This window comes from Camelus dromedarius, chromosome 4 (assembly GCF_036321535.1).
Source record: "Camelus dromedarius isolate mCamDro1 chromosome 4, mCamDro1.pat, whole genome shotgun sequence".
Taxonomy (NCBI): Eukaryota; Metazoa; Chordata; class Mammalia; order Artiodactyla; family Camelidae; genus Camelus; species Camelus dromedarius.
The window spans coordinates 19,307,297-19,322,750 of record NC_087439.1 but is presented as its reverse complement, the minus strand read 5'-3'; the positions used below and the strand labels follow the sequence as shown (position 1 = coordinate 19,322,750).

Here is a 15,454-nt window from a genome sequence, read left to right as displayed (position 1 = left end):
CAGCCACAGTAGGGCCCCAAGGGACCACCAATATCTGACTTTTCCCTCTGAGGAAGTTCCGCCTTCAAACCACGCACTACCACCACCTCATTCACCTCAACAGCATATTTTCCTTCTCTAAATGGAAAAAAGAGGACTGAGCTCAGCCCAGTGTTGTGAAGATTAAAGGAAATAATCAGTGCAAAATGTTCAGTACAATGTCTGAGCCGCAGTACATATTCAACACATATTAACAATTATTTTCATCAATTATGACCACTGTCATCACAGGAGGAACAACCTACCACAAAATCTGCCAGAGATCCAGTCCACAGACCCCAGCTCATCAGATCCATTTTTTTAATGTTTTGGTCAATTTTCTAATACTAATAGGAGGGACGTACCCAGATGTCCTTTGTTAATTTAGTAGAGAAGCACAGAGACATTTCTTTGGGAAATAAATGTCAGAAGCAACTACACAAGAGTAGATTCTAAACCCTGAGGAAAGCAGGAGAAAAGTCAGGAAGACGAGAGAAATGAACTTTAGGAAAGAAAATTTTGCCCAATTAATAAATTGGCTCAGATGAGATCTTTGTGGAGAATAGAGAGCAAATGGGAAAGTCACGAATGGTAAAAGTTAGGCAGGGTTTTAAGTATAAAGAAGCAGATGCTGAAGACACAAGTTTAGAAAATGAAGGAGAAAAAAAGATGTTACTGTCAAAAGATACAGGATACCTTACGAAGCACAAGAGAAACACGGAGAGGAAAGGTTAACTGCTAAATGTGAGGAGGCGATCTTGTGTTTTCAACCATGCTTCTAAAAAGAAGTATCATGTGCTTTCTGCTAAACCAAGCAAGTACAGTCTGACACAAGAAAAAAGAAAATGAAACCTAAATGGAGAGAGAAAACACTAAAATAAAATACTATCATTCTAAACACCCCCCAAGTCCTACAAGGAGGTGCTCATTCATAATTCTGCCTTGTAATTAGAGCACAACCTTCTTCAAGGAAAGGCCCCTAACAATACTCCACAAAATAAACTAGAATTCACATGTTTACTTAGAGTGAACAATTTAACTAATATACATGACTAACTCTGGCTAACTCTCTAGGGCAGTTAAGACATCAGATTCCCGTGTGGTACTTCGTTTAAAACAGTAGACTCCCCACTCCACCCACTGAGTCATGATGCCTGGAGGCAGGCGCCCCCCTTTTAAACACTCCTCCTGGTGACATCCACACTCACTAAAGCATGCATCCTGGGCTTTCTTCTGCTTCTTTTCCCCTTCTTCCCTTCTTTTATCAGGCATACTTTTGCCTATTTCAAGTCAGGGCTTAAGAACAACAGACTTCAAATCAATCAGAGCTAGAGTCAACACCTCGCTGTAGAATGTAATGGTTAAGTGACCTCCGTGAGTCTCAGTTTCCTCATCTGTACAATGGGAACAGTAATGCTTATTTCACAAATCTGCTCTGTGGGTCTGAGGACTAAATGAATGGAAATGTTAAATGTGCTTGAAGGAATGCCTGACACTCCTCTGACCTTCAGTGAAGGACCATTAGCCCCCAGGCGCCAGCAGCAACCAGAGCTCGTCTCACGGTAGGCCTACAATAGCTTCTAGAAAGACAGGTTGCCCCTTGGCTTTCTTATTTCAGCACACACACTTATGCAAATAGCCTAAGGTATTCTTTGCTGAAATTAAATCATCCTAAAGTGGGCTTGGCGGACACATGTCTGGATGGGGTCTCAATGCCATAGACCTCATAACTCTGACCAACCCACTCTCCAAGGATGGCAGTGCACTGGTCTCTACATCCGTCAGAGACACACAAGAGGAAAGGAGGCTGAACTTCCTCATTATAACCCCCAGCTTGTCCTCTAGTTACGCCCTGGTTACACTGCCCTGTCTAGTCTGAATATGGTTCACTTTTCCTCTTCAGGGGAATTTGGAATTAAGAGATGTGCCCCAGTCCACAATCCAGGGCCAAGCCACCTCACTATGTGGCTGGTCATTCACATCCTGACATAATGTGTTCTCTGTAGACAGCATACATTTATTGAACTCCTACCAGGACCTGTGCACACTGCAAGGCTGTGCCCTGCTAAAGTTTGCAAGAAAGCAGGGAGATTTGCAGTCACAGATGGGCTGCAATAGGTATCACTGGAAGAAGTTATAAAAGATGTGAAAACCCGCCTACAGGTCACTGAGTTTGGAGCCAGGGCAGAGCACAGGCGTTGCTTCTGCTGAAAAGGCCAACACAGAAGGACAGTGGGCCACGGTCAGAGCAAGGAGACCTCACACAAGTCATGCCTGGCATCTCCTGCACCAGCCAGAGAGACAAGTGATAAGAAAGGAAAAAGACCTCCTCTACCTGGTCCAGGTGCTGTGCTTGTCAGTCAAGAAGACTGGACTCCCCCAACCCCACAGGCCACTACCAGCCCTACCCCCACCCAGCCACCAGCTCTTCAGCTGCTTAGGAGTCTGGGATGGAGGAGACAGGGAGGGAGAGGAGAGAATTCAGCCCATGTGAGCCAGTCCCAGCAGAGACATTCTAGGCGAGCCGGGACCAGGGAGCCCTGGACTATTCCACGGAATGGACTTTAGAGTTTCAAACTAATTATAAATGAAAATCAAGTATGACAAAATTATCAGAAGGGATGGAGAGGCCCCTAATTGGCAACTTTACATTTTCTCTCTTACCCTCAGCAAGTACATGGAATATAGGCGCTTAAAAAGTCAAGCTGATATAAATGGCCAGGAAAAAAATGTTCTACATAAATTCATCACTCAGTAAAGATTCCCAGTCATACCTACTACATTTGCTTTCTTTTTATAAATTTTTCATTAAAAAAAAATCAAACTTTCAGAAAAGTTGCAAGAATGTTAGACGAACTACATGAAACTGGTACTTTTACAAGTCAAATATGGCCAAATATTGGTTATATCATATAGTTCTACCTAGTATTATTTTTGTAATTTATCTGTAAGTTTTTTAATACAATGAATTTTCATTCACCCTTCACCTAAATTCTCTAACTGCTAACATTTTGTTGCATTAGTTTTTTGATAGACAGACAGACAGAGGTACAGAGCTATAGATATATAGATGCAGACACAGATACACAGGGCTGAAATTTTTGAGAGTTGTGAACTCCATGATGGTTTACCCCTAGGTACTTCAGTGCGTTTCACAAGAACAAGAACTACATCTCACATAATCACAGTATAATTATCTAATTCAGGACCCTGACATTGTTATGTATGCTACTGGTAACTAATACACAGTCCAGATTCAAATCCTTCCAACTGTCCCATAATGGCCTTCACAGCATTGTTTTCTAATCCCGAATCACACACTGCATGTGATCGTCGTGTTTCTTTAGTTTCCTTTAATCCAGAAAGTTTCTCAGCCTTTCTTTTGTCATTTATAATAATGGCATTCTTTGAGAATACAAGCCAGGTGTTCTGCAGAATGCTCCTCACGTTGGATTTATTTGATGTTTTCCTGTTTCCTTGCGAGATGGCAGCATTGATGCCATGTCCTCAGTGCATCACACTAGGAGGCACGTGATGTCTACTCATCTCACTGTGGGTGACGATGACTTTGACCACTTGGTTAACATGATGATTCTACCATACAAGTTACCGTTTTCCCTTTGTGAGTAATCATTAATCTCTGGAGAAATTAGCTACCATTTTATATACAGTTCAGAAATATTTACTGAGCACCCACCCTATCCAGACACAAGTCTCTCCCTTCAAGGATTTCATATTTTAGTGGAGGTGGGGGAATCGGATGATACGTGAATAATCAAGGATTCAGTATTCTAGAAGGCAGCTGAAGGTGGCCGATGGAGGGATGTGTGTGCTTCCATTTTAAATACAGAGTCAGGCAAGATGTGTTTGAGGAGTTGACATTTGAGCACAGGCTTGAAGGGGAAAGAACAAGAGCCATGGGGAAGAGAAGAGCTTTCTAGACAGAAGGATCAGCAAATGCAAATGACCTGACATCCCTCATATGTTTCAGGGACAGCAAAGAACCAAGATGGCTGGAACAGAATGAGCTGAGCGAGGAGAAAGGTTTTTCAGGATTCTTTCCATTAGAGCTGACCAACACACTCCCTAAACCCCTACACTGAATTAGAAGTGGGGAGAAAACAAAGGGAATGTCTTAGCCAATGTAACTGTGCCATTTACAGCAGAGCTCGTTTCAGCCACAGCTGGACTGGGAGGGGCAGGGGCGGGGGGAGGATAAGTGAGGACCTAACGAGCCTGCCCGTCTCCAGGTCTTGCCTCTGATTTCTTTTCCCAAAGTGGAGGCTCAGATGGCCATTCCAAGTCCAGCCTTTCATCACACTCATTTAGTCATCCCAGGGGAAGTGAGTGCCTCTTACCCAGCAGATTGAGGACAATTCCTGGGAGCAACATCCATTGACCTTGTTCACCTCAAGTCCCATTCTGGAGTAAATCCCTCAGGGGTTGGGGGCAGGGAGGAGAAGTGGGGGAGGGTGTTAGGACTGACAAGGTCTGGATCCCAAATCCACCCCCAGAACCCAGCTGGCAGGGGAGGCCAATCCCCCGCCAGAGACACAGTGAGAGAATGAGTGAACAGTGATTCTCTCCCAAAGTAGACTAAGGTCCTGATTCTAAAGAAAGGAAGAAGGTGTAATGAGCAGGAGAGAAAAACAACAGATGCACCATTAGTGCATTTACATAATTATACTTTGTCTCCTTTAAAAAATAATAACCATCTTGACTTTCAAAGCCTCTGATAAATGACAGTTGAAAGAGATTTTTTTGCCCATTATATTTTTTTTTCAAGGACACTAGCTTAGATCCTTTTGTTCCCAACGCTGACACTGGAGGATTGTGAAGAAATAAGCAAAACAAAGTATTAAGCACACAGCTTCTCCATGGTTTTCATGTTCGTTAAGTCTGCTTTCACCCGTGCAAATAGCTAATTCTCCACTGAGATGCAAGGATATCAAGAGGGTAAAAGTCTGACAGCACCTACAGTGACAATTCTCCTTTAGGACAGCATCATTTTACTAGAGCTATAAGCAGCCAAACCCAGTCCCCTGAAATCAACTTATTTGAAAGCCAGTGGACATTGCCAAATGAAAAAAAAAAAAAAGAAAAATGAGGAATCAGTGACTTTTTTATACCATTGGCCTTACACTCATGTTAAACAATTTCACATAGAGGCTGAAAAACTAAATTAAAACATAAATTCTGTTTTAAGCTAAAAGACGTAAGGGACTGTCATTTCCCAATGCATTCCATATTCTTTGTAAGAATGAACACAATTCAGTTCTTTTTTAAAAAACTCTAGCATTTTTTTAAACAAATTTGACAAGTAATACCAAACAAGACCTTAATGCTTCTAAAAGTTGTACTTGTAAAGGGAAGTATTCAAATTGTAGATTAATCTAGGTTTATTAAGTCAGTCCTCATAGGCTCACTATCCTTTTTCTTAGTAGCATTGTTTTTTGGATAGGATAAGAATAAAACTGAAAACAGACTTATCCTATAATCCAGCAATCCCACTCCTGGGCATATATCTGGAGGAAATTCTAATTTGAAAAGCTACATGCACCCCACTATTCATAGCAGCACTATTTACAATAACCAAGACATGGAAACGACCTAAATGTCTGTCAACAGATGACTCGATAAAGAAGTTGGGGTATAAATATACAACAGAATCCTACACAGCCATAAAAATAATAAAATAATGTCATTTGCAGCAACATGGTGACATAAGCCAGAAAGAGAAAGAAAAATACCATATGATGTCACTTATATGTGGAATCTAAAAAAAAAGGACACAAATGAACTTATTTACAAAACACAGACAGACTCACAGACATAGAAAACAAACTTACAGTTACCAGGGGGCAAAGGAGGTGGGGGAGGGATAAATTGGGGGTTCAGGATTTGCAGATACAAACTAATGTATATAAAATAGATATACAACAAAATCCTCCTGTACAGCACAGGGAACTATATTCAATACCTTGTAATGGCCTATAATGAAAAAGACTATGAAAAGGAATATATATGTGTGTGTGTGTGTGTATAAATAAATCACTATGCTGTACACCAGAAACTACCACAACATTGTAAATAGACTACATGTCCATAAAAGAAAAAAAAAAAGAATGAACCAACAAAAGAGACTTTTATGTGCATCTTCACACAGTGAGGGAAATTGAAGATCTTCACTCCTAGGATCTACTTACTCTAACCTCTCTGTTGTCTAAATGCAAACTGAGAGAATCCTCTTACATACTGTTAGAATGCATAGGTGAGTTCAGAAACACGAATACACTTATAAAATATTCCCAAAGTCGTTGTTTTCTTAAAATATAAACAGTAAGTGTATGGAAAATAATGGTATAAAGATTCTCATTCATCATACCAAGTGATAAATAGATTTGGGGGTATAATATTTATGAGAAATGTGCCAGTCCTATACTAAAAAATTGTAAAATTTCTCTCAGATGTATGGATATAGATATAACAATAAACAAACACACACACATGGCATTCATCTACATCCTCAATAAAAAATGTAAATCTGCATAACCTTTCTGGATGGCAATTTGGCATTATATATTAAATCATACAAATATATATACCTTTTAACCCAAGGAACCCTGTGTGAAAAATCTATCCTAACGAATTTATCAGAAATGTAACAAAAAATGAAGGTCATTTATCTCAGTGTTATTTATAATAGCAAAACAAACCAAAAAAAAATTCAAAATTCCACAAATAGAGAATTGACTAACTTATTTCTCATTCATGCAGTGTACCTCTGTGCAGCTATTAAAAACATAGTTTTATTTCAAGACTATGAAATAGCCTTAAATAATATACTATTAAAGCATGATACCAAATTGAAGAGGCAGAATATTCTCCATTTCATAAGATGTGTGTATGTAATAGACACTTAACATTATAAAAAGATACCTTCTAAAGCTTCTCCAATTCCCATATCTGCAAGCATCAGTATAATAATTTCTCCCATAAAATGCAATCAGATATAATGAAATATTGTTAAGGAACTCTTCACTCAATCCCTGAATAAACTCTAAAGAGTATGGCGCAGAGAGATGCTTTCTTCGTGTACCAAATAATCCCAGGCCAAATTCCTACCTTCCTCCCCAATCCTCTCTCCCCACTAGGAGAACAACCTCTCTTTCAAATGCCCTGGATCTTCCAGCTAAAATCATAATCTAATTTCCTTTCATCTTTTTAAAATATTGTTTTCCAAACTTGGGCCATCTGCTTCCTAAGTTCACAAGACTGACCAAACTTACATAGTATTATCAGTTACTGTCTATATTTGTTCTTTACATCAGCTCATGTTTTTATGTAAATATTTTGGTCATATCAGCCATAACATTAAGGGTTGATATTATTATTTTTTCTAATGTATCTTAAAATAAATACCTTGGTCCCCCCAAAAAAGCATCTAATAAACTATCTCATACACTTACACCATTGCTATCTATCCCTACAGAAAACACATGGGAAACACCAACTCAGGGGATGATGTGTGACCTGGGTACAGTTTAACAGAGTTTAAACAATGTCTTCATCCAGATCAGTGTCTCTGAGAGCACCAAGTCAAGAAAGTTAGGAAGTGGAAAGTTAGCCAGGGGCATCCTTTAGAACCGGCCATAAGTGGGTATCTTTCTGCCTGACCGACCTGCTGCAGTCATTTCTCCCTCTAGGTCAGGAAACCCTACACTTCTCTCCAAAATCCAAGAAGCAATCGCCATTTACTTAGGAAATAAAAGATGTATTTAAACAGTACAGAAATACTTTTCCAGAACTTCCCTTTAGTTCAAGAGTTGGCAAACTTCTTCGGTAAAGAGCCACACGGTAAATATTTCTGAGTTTGTAGACCACACTCTCTGTCACAGCTGCTCAACTGTCATTATAATGCAGTGTAGCCACAGATGTGTAAATGACTGAGCTGAGTATGGCTGTGGTCCCATAAAAGTTTATCCATAGACACTAAATTTGAATATGATATAATTTCGCATGTCATGAAGTACTATTCTTTTTTTTTAAATTTTTTTAAAATTTCAACCATCGAGAAATACAAAAAACTTTCTAAGCTCAAGAGCAATAGAAAACCAGGCATCAGGCTAGATTTGGACAACAGGTTACATCTTGCCAATCCCTGCTTTAGACTATCAGAGGTGGCAATCTTACTGCTTATACAAACTGATGGAAACAAAAGTACAGTGTTCGTAATAATTTTTCCTAAAGTTTTTGTTTGCATACACAAAAAAAGCATTTATCAACATGGATTTTATCCAAAAAATATTTTTTAAAAAGACGTAAGAACTCCAATTGGCATCATTTAATTACACATACATAATTACCAGCAAATCCATTTTGAGACTAATCTAAGTGAGTGTATGTGAATAAAAGAGCTTTAATTTTTCCACTTCCTCCCACTGAAGGGCTGTTTTCCTTTTATTTGGGAATTCAGACATGTTCATCCAGGAACAAAGCAATGTGTGCAGTTCAAGTAATTGTTCTTCAATAATTATTCTGAGGAAATTCTGACCCACTTCACATACTGAAAAAAAATAAAAGTCTAAGTTCCTGACTTAGGGTTTTGGAAAGCGTGTGCAACAGAACCGTGGGAGGCACGGAGAAACGGGAGAGCCTGCAACAGCCCAAGTCAGGAAACAGGAGGTCACCAGTCCTGCACTGCCGCACACCACACCAAGGGACAAGACCCCGTCCCCGTGTCACTCTGCTGAGCCAGAGAGCGTCGTCTGTCAAGCAGGGATCACTTCACTCACAGAATTTTTCTGAAAACCAATGGAGAAAAGCCCTCTGTCAACAGAGGAGGATAATGCAAAACATAATGAAATTGAAAAGAGAAGTGTGGCCAAGTCAAAAGCGCAGACGTAAGCCGCTCAGAGCCATGAAGTAATGTAACAAGCACTCTCTGAAGGACACGTCCATCACTTCCCCGTACGTTTCTGGAAACAATCAAAAAAATCAGTTCGTGGAGCTTCCTGAAAAACCTGACAGAATAACACTTGAACTGAATCCTGCCATTTTCATAAACATGGCTCTTAATTTTGCAGTTGCCTCTCAAAGCTGTGAGTTCAAATTTGCAATCAGGAGCTAAGAACCTGCAGCTGTCTCCAAACAAGTGTCACTGTAAATACAGGCAAGCCGGTTGTCAATCCTGCTTGAGTGCTGAAGTCGTTTCAAAGAGCACTCGCTCCATTTTCCCTTCTCTTGGGAAATGACAAGCATCCACCATTAACTTTCCAACTGACATGAGCTCTGTAGTCACACCGTGGGACTAATCCAAAGGGTCTGAATGCTGGGTGGGAACCAGTATGTTACAGAAGGTCTGAGGGCAGGTTAAATGGCTTTAATTAAGAAGAATACGAAAAAAGAAAGATCATTTGGCACATAGGTCAATATTTTTCTTTCAAAACCAACATAGGCATCCTGGGGAAAAAAATGACTGCATATTCATCACAATGAAGCCAGTATGAGACCTCAGAAAGGAGATTAATTAAAGAGAGGAAAAGTAATCAAACATGAGAAATATGTAGTACATAAAACGCATTTTTATCCACCATATTATTTTATCTTGTACATCACCTGGTTTAATAATAGGTGGGGGATCTCACCTACTGCTGCCTGAGTGCCAACTGGTGTAGCTCACCGGCATCAGACATATGCGAACAGATTCGTGTTTGCCAGATAAAGACTGTGCGAATTTTCAAAAATAATGTACTTTGGAGATCATCATACTAAGAGAAGTAAGCTAGAAAGAGAAAGAAAAATACCACATGATATCACTTATATGTGGAATCCTAAAAAAAAAAAAAAGGACACAAATGAACTTCTTTACAAAACAGAAACAGACTCACAGACATGGAAAACAAACTTATGATTACCAGGAGGGAAGAGGATGGGAAGGGATAAATTGGGAATTCAGGATTTGTAGATACCAACTACTATATATAAAATAGATAAACAACAAGGTCCTACTGTACAGCACAGGGAACTCTATTCAATACCTTGTAATGGCCTATCATGAAAAAGAGTATGAAAATGAATATATATACATGTATGTATAAATGAATCATTATACCCTACACCAAAAATTAACACATGGTAAATCAACTATACTTCAATAAAAAAAATTAAACTTTTAAAAATAACACACTTTTAGAGCATAGCTTACTATATAGGCCAAGACATACTGTATCCTGAATGAGAAGGTCTGCATACTGTCATTTATTACAAGGATAACTTAGAAAGCTCATGGTGGTGACATTAAAGTGAAAGAGGAGTGAGGCTGAATTCCACTCTCCTCCCTATTTGAGCAAATTGCTTACAGTTTCCAAACTTGTCTCTTCAAGAAGTGAAGACACTGCTGTCTCCTTTGAGTCTCACTGAGTAAATAGGATAATGTTTGTAAAGTATTTATAACTACACTGGGCACATGGAAACTTATCGACAAATAGTAACTGTTACTATTTTTATTATTCATATTATTATCACTTTGCTCAGCTTCTAAGTTTCAGCTTACAGCCACTTCATTGGCATCTTAATCAGAATCATGTAAGCTATAGCATGGAAACATGCTTTTTATTTGACAAAGTGGCCAAACATGCATATTCTTGTCAACTATCAAACTTCAGGTCAACTTAGTGCTGTGACTCTTTCAGATTCTTTTCAGATAACTCACTGTATATGCCATCAAAAATTTTCATGACAATTACTATACAAATAACATGGAAAAGTGTTGGCCACTTAAACAAGAAAAGAAAAATCTCCATTTCTAGGCTGAAATAACTATATTGCTCAAAGTATGCTCCAGGAACTTCTGCAGGATTCCACAATGAGCTTTCAAATGACTGATATTTAAAAATCCAAGCTATACACTTTATTTAGAATGAATTACTTACTCGTGATTCACAAGATCCTAAAAGGTTTGAAAAAGACTGCTCTAACCAAGTACTTTGCTTTATATTGCATTTAATAATTCATGTTAGTTTAGATAGGAATGGAAACTGAACTCTCAGCTGCAAAGCACAGTCTCGGCTGTGCACAGAGAACACCTCTATGTCCTGCACCGGGTTCCCTGCTGTCAGAAGACCCAGATGTGGCCGGGTCTCTGCAAATTTCTCCCATTGTACTGGACGTCTATCTTCTTTTGGTTGCAAGTTTGGATTTTACTTTACAAACTAACTAAGCAGATGGAGAGAGCAGCACTTTTCTTGTTTTCAGACGCATAGGCCTTAGAATAAATGCACAGCAGATGGCAGGTAAAAAAAAATGCCAAGTGGAATAGTAGAGAAATGACCGTAAGGATTCATGCCTCTCCTACTCTGAAGCTCTGCCCTCTGCCTTCTTGGGATCAACCATTGTGTAGATTACAGAACACTAAGCAATTCCCATTGGGTCACTTCCTTAGACTATATATGTTAATTCCATAGTTCACAAGAATTATTCATTTTTTACGAAAATTTCTTTTCCTGGTTCTTTTATAGCTCATTAGCTTATCACTATTGTTAAGATGCTATTTTGAAAAAGGTGGGATATTTATATATCACGGTTGAGCTTAATTAAGAAGATGGATTTCAGTGGCTGAATCCAGCCTTTTTCAGAAAAAAAAAATCTTATGCTATTATTTGTATTCTATAAAACTCTAAGTGTTTTTATTTATATAGAGTGTTTTTACAAAAGAAGCTCATAACAGTAGCTGTTTTAGGAGAGGAAACTAGGCCACCGGAAATTCTGTTTGGGAAGGAGACTTACTTTTTGCTACATATATTTCTGTACAGTTTTGGAGAAAAACAGCATATTAACCTTAAGAAAGTATTAGTGCATATCGTCAGTGCTTCTGTAAAAAAAAAAATGGATTTGAATAGAATGCTCTCCAAGATTCCTTTCATTCTAAAAGTCTAGGATTCTAAACTCTTGTTGAGTGCTCAGATAGCCATTCTATATCTAAAGTAAGAAGAACAAAATCAGTCTCAGCTATTGCGGGATCTGCATTCTCAAAAGGCTGGGCATTGCTGTATATACACCAAGGATATGAGAAACACATTGCCATTTGTAGAAAATTCTGGCTCTCTTCTGCAGATCAAAATAATCTAGACAGTCCTTTTAAAAGTAACTTTTTTTTTTTTGGTTTTTGTTCATTGAAATTCTGGGGTTTTTTAAAATTATAGTTGCTTTACAATGTGTTAGGTTCAGGTATACAGGTGTGTGTATATATAAATTTTTTTTCAGATTCTTTTCCATGATAGATTACAAGATATTGAATATTGTTCCCTGTGCTATACAGTAGGACCTTGTTGTTTCAAATCCAGCCTTTAGGCATAGTTTCCTTGGTCTGAACAATGTTTAGCTCTTTTTGAATTTGTTTCCATCATTTAAAAATCAGGAGACGTTCGTTACACAAGACTTGGGATTTCTGGCTTCTGCTGAAATGTCTCCACACGGCACCCGCACTTACACGTGGTGACCACCAGCAGGAGCTCGGGAGTAGCTGCCCTCTTCTGAAGGCTGTGTGTGTTCCAGGTCCCTGCAGTTCTCTGTACTCACTGATGTCCTGTGCCTGATCTCAGTAGGTATTAGATTTGGGGTCCTCTGCTTGAGAGAAGAAATTCTTCCAAAACTGTGCTTTGCAGTTGAGAGCTTACTTAGCCCCAACCCCTACCTAAAGGAACATAAAATGAATTATGGATGGATCCTGCTGACAGGCTAGCATGCCACATTCACCAGCATTCAACACGTTGTTTTAGAAAGAACTTAATGGATAGAAACCAACTCGACAGAGGGGACCCAAGGAGGAAATGAGACTCACCAGGACCCTCTGCCATTGGTGGGGGGGTGCCTCTGCATCTCCAGTGTCTGTCCTGGTGGTTCCTATCACCTCATGTTCAGTGGAGAGGCACAAGTCAAGTGTGAAGCCCCCATAAAGAAACTCAAACACTCCATGCCAAGGAAAACAGCTGACTGAAGGGTGACAACAGTGTCATCACATTTTATTTCTTTAGCTTTCTAACAGGTTTGGCACGGTGCCAATAGATGGTCTGCATGGAACATGCCTCAATGATCAGACCATGTTGATCTAAGTGAAAACGGCACACAAGCCAGCTAAAGTATATACAGCCAAAGGATACGGCTAAACATATGTGCGTAGTACCCTCTGCACTACCAGAAAAGCCCTATACGGAATCGTTCATAATGAAACCCAACATCAGCAGCATCCTACAACCGGCTGGATGAAGACATCCCCAGGGAAACCACGCCACTTCAGCCGCTGCAGAACACATGACGTATCTTTTACAGTTTCATTTTTGGATAAGACATATCTTCAGACCACTTTTGTAGTGGGGAATGGGAGATTAACTACCAGACGCTGGTTGGAAACTCACATAGGTCTCTACGGCTCTCTCCTTTTATACTTAGTGACCAATTTTATGGTCGTAGAGAGACATTTTTAAAAAGACATCACTTCTATCTGCTCACAGACAGAAGCCTGAAATAAATGACTGGGGTCTGTTTTCCTTCTCCTCTGGCAGGAGCAATTGCTTTGAAAGGCTATGTTCTGAAAGATTCAAAGTTCAGCTTAGCTATTCTGTGGCTGTTCTGCTTTCCAGAAAAAGCTTTCATGGGCTATGAACTCAGGCAGCAGCACATGACAACACAAGTGAAAACTAGAAAAGAAAGGCTCTTGTCATACCCCTCTCCTCTACAAGTTAACACTCCAGCATCTGCAACACTCAATCCAACCACTTCTTACCCTGAGCACAGGAAAGGCACACCTTGCATTTACCTGAATGATGAAAAAAAGCACATCTTATCTTTTGGGGAGGAAGAATTACAAAAAGGGTATCCTTCCTCCTGGACGATGAATCACAAAGCAAAAGGCTTAAAAGGTGGAATGTAAATTGGATGGCCAGCTCAGCCCACCCACTCTGCTGGTACCTTGGACAGCGCACAAACTACACAACTGTGCGGGCTGGCATTTCCCTCCTTAGTGCCATCACTACTGGCCCAGACCAAGCACCGAATGTTGTACTCAGACTCCAGCAGTAGCCTCCTAGCTTCTTCTGAGGAGTTTCCACTCAGCGGGCTGAGACTTTAAACTTTTAAATCCAATCACATCATTCCCACGCTCAGAATCCTCCTCAGACTTTTAGACTCATTCAGAATAAAGCCACGACCAGAGTCTCCAACTTTGCTGTTCGTAGGATGACCCCTGGACCAGCAGCAGGGCTATCACCTCTAAGCCTGTGAGAAATGAAAGCTCTCAGGTCCTACCCCAGACCTACTGAATCAGAATCTGCATTTCAACAGAATCCTGGGGGATGCCCTGGCATGTGAAAATTGTAAAGTACTGGCTTACCAAACCCAACATGACTCAGCCCCCACCCTCTCACCAACTTCACGTCCTCCCACCCCTGCTTACTCAACTCCAGCCACAACAGACTCCTTACTGCTCCTCAAAAAATGGCAAGAGCATGGCCACATTCAGGCATCCGCTCCTACTCCTCCCTCTGCCTGGAACATGTATCCCTCTGGACGCCCACCTGGCTCACTCCCTCACCACTTTCGGATCCCTGCTCACCGTCCTCTTCTCAGTGAGCATCTCCCTGACCACACCCATTCTCTCTTGAAAGCTCCAGTGTCGAGCCTTCTTGGAGACTGTGGAGGCCTGCTAGGAACAGAGCTTCTAAAACGACAAATGTGTCCATCAGGCTGTGGTCCAAGGCCATTTTTGCTGGCTATAAGCGCAGTCTCCAGAACCAGAGGGAGCACACAGCTCTTCTTAAAATTGAAGGTGTTTATGCTCGAGATAAAACTGAATTCTATCTAGGCAAGAGATGTGTTTATGTGTACAAAGCAAAAAGGAACACAGTAACTCCTGGTGGAAAACTGAACAAAGTCAGAGTAATCTGGAGAAAGGTAACTTGTGCTCATGGAAACAGTGGCATAATTTGTGCCAAAAGTGAAGCAATCTTTCTGCAAAAGCCACTGGACACAGAATCCATGTGATGCTGTACCCTTCGAGGATTTAAACTTATTGAAAAGTAAATAAATAAAAGGGGGAAAAAAAAAGGAAAACTCCAGTGTTCTCAAAATTCCTTAGACCCTGCTTTAATTTGAGCAAAACATTTATCATACTACCTTATACTACATTATATTATATATTTATATGAAACGTTGCTCTCTCCCACAAATTTAACCTTCATACCTACAAAGACATTGTCATTTTTTTCACTATTGTACCCCCAAGTCCAACATATAATAGGTATTCAATAAATATTTGATTAACAAGTGAATATATGAAACCAGTGTTTCTAATGAACAGTGGATGAGGCAAGTATCCAACTTACTTGCACAGGCAGACATGAAAAAAGATAACTCAGGCACTTCTGACTTCCAAGAGGAA

At 39.9% G+C, this 15,454-nt stretch overlaps 1 protein-coding gene and 1 pseudogene across 1 annotated transcript in view; one reads left to right on the top strand and one right to left on the bottom strand.

Moving 5' to 3' along the window:
* The window catches only part of THSD7B (thrombospondin type 1 domain containing 7B), a 764,170-nt gene that overhangs the window by 710,315 nt on the left and 38,401 nt on the right, over positions 1-15,454 (bottom strand). The gene's annotated exons all lie outside the window — the stretch shown is intronic.
* On the top strand, positions 1,504-15,080 carry LOC116152909 (large ribosomal subunit protein eL33-like; annotated as a pseudogene).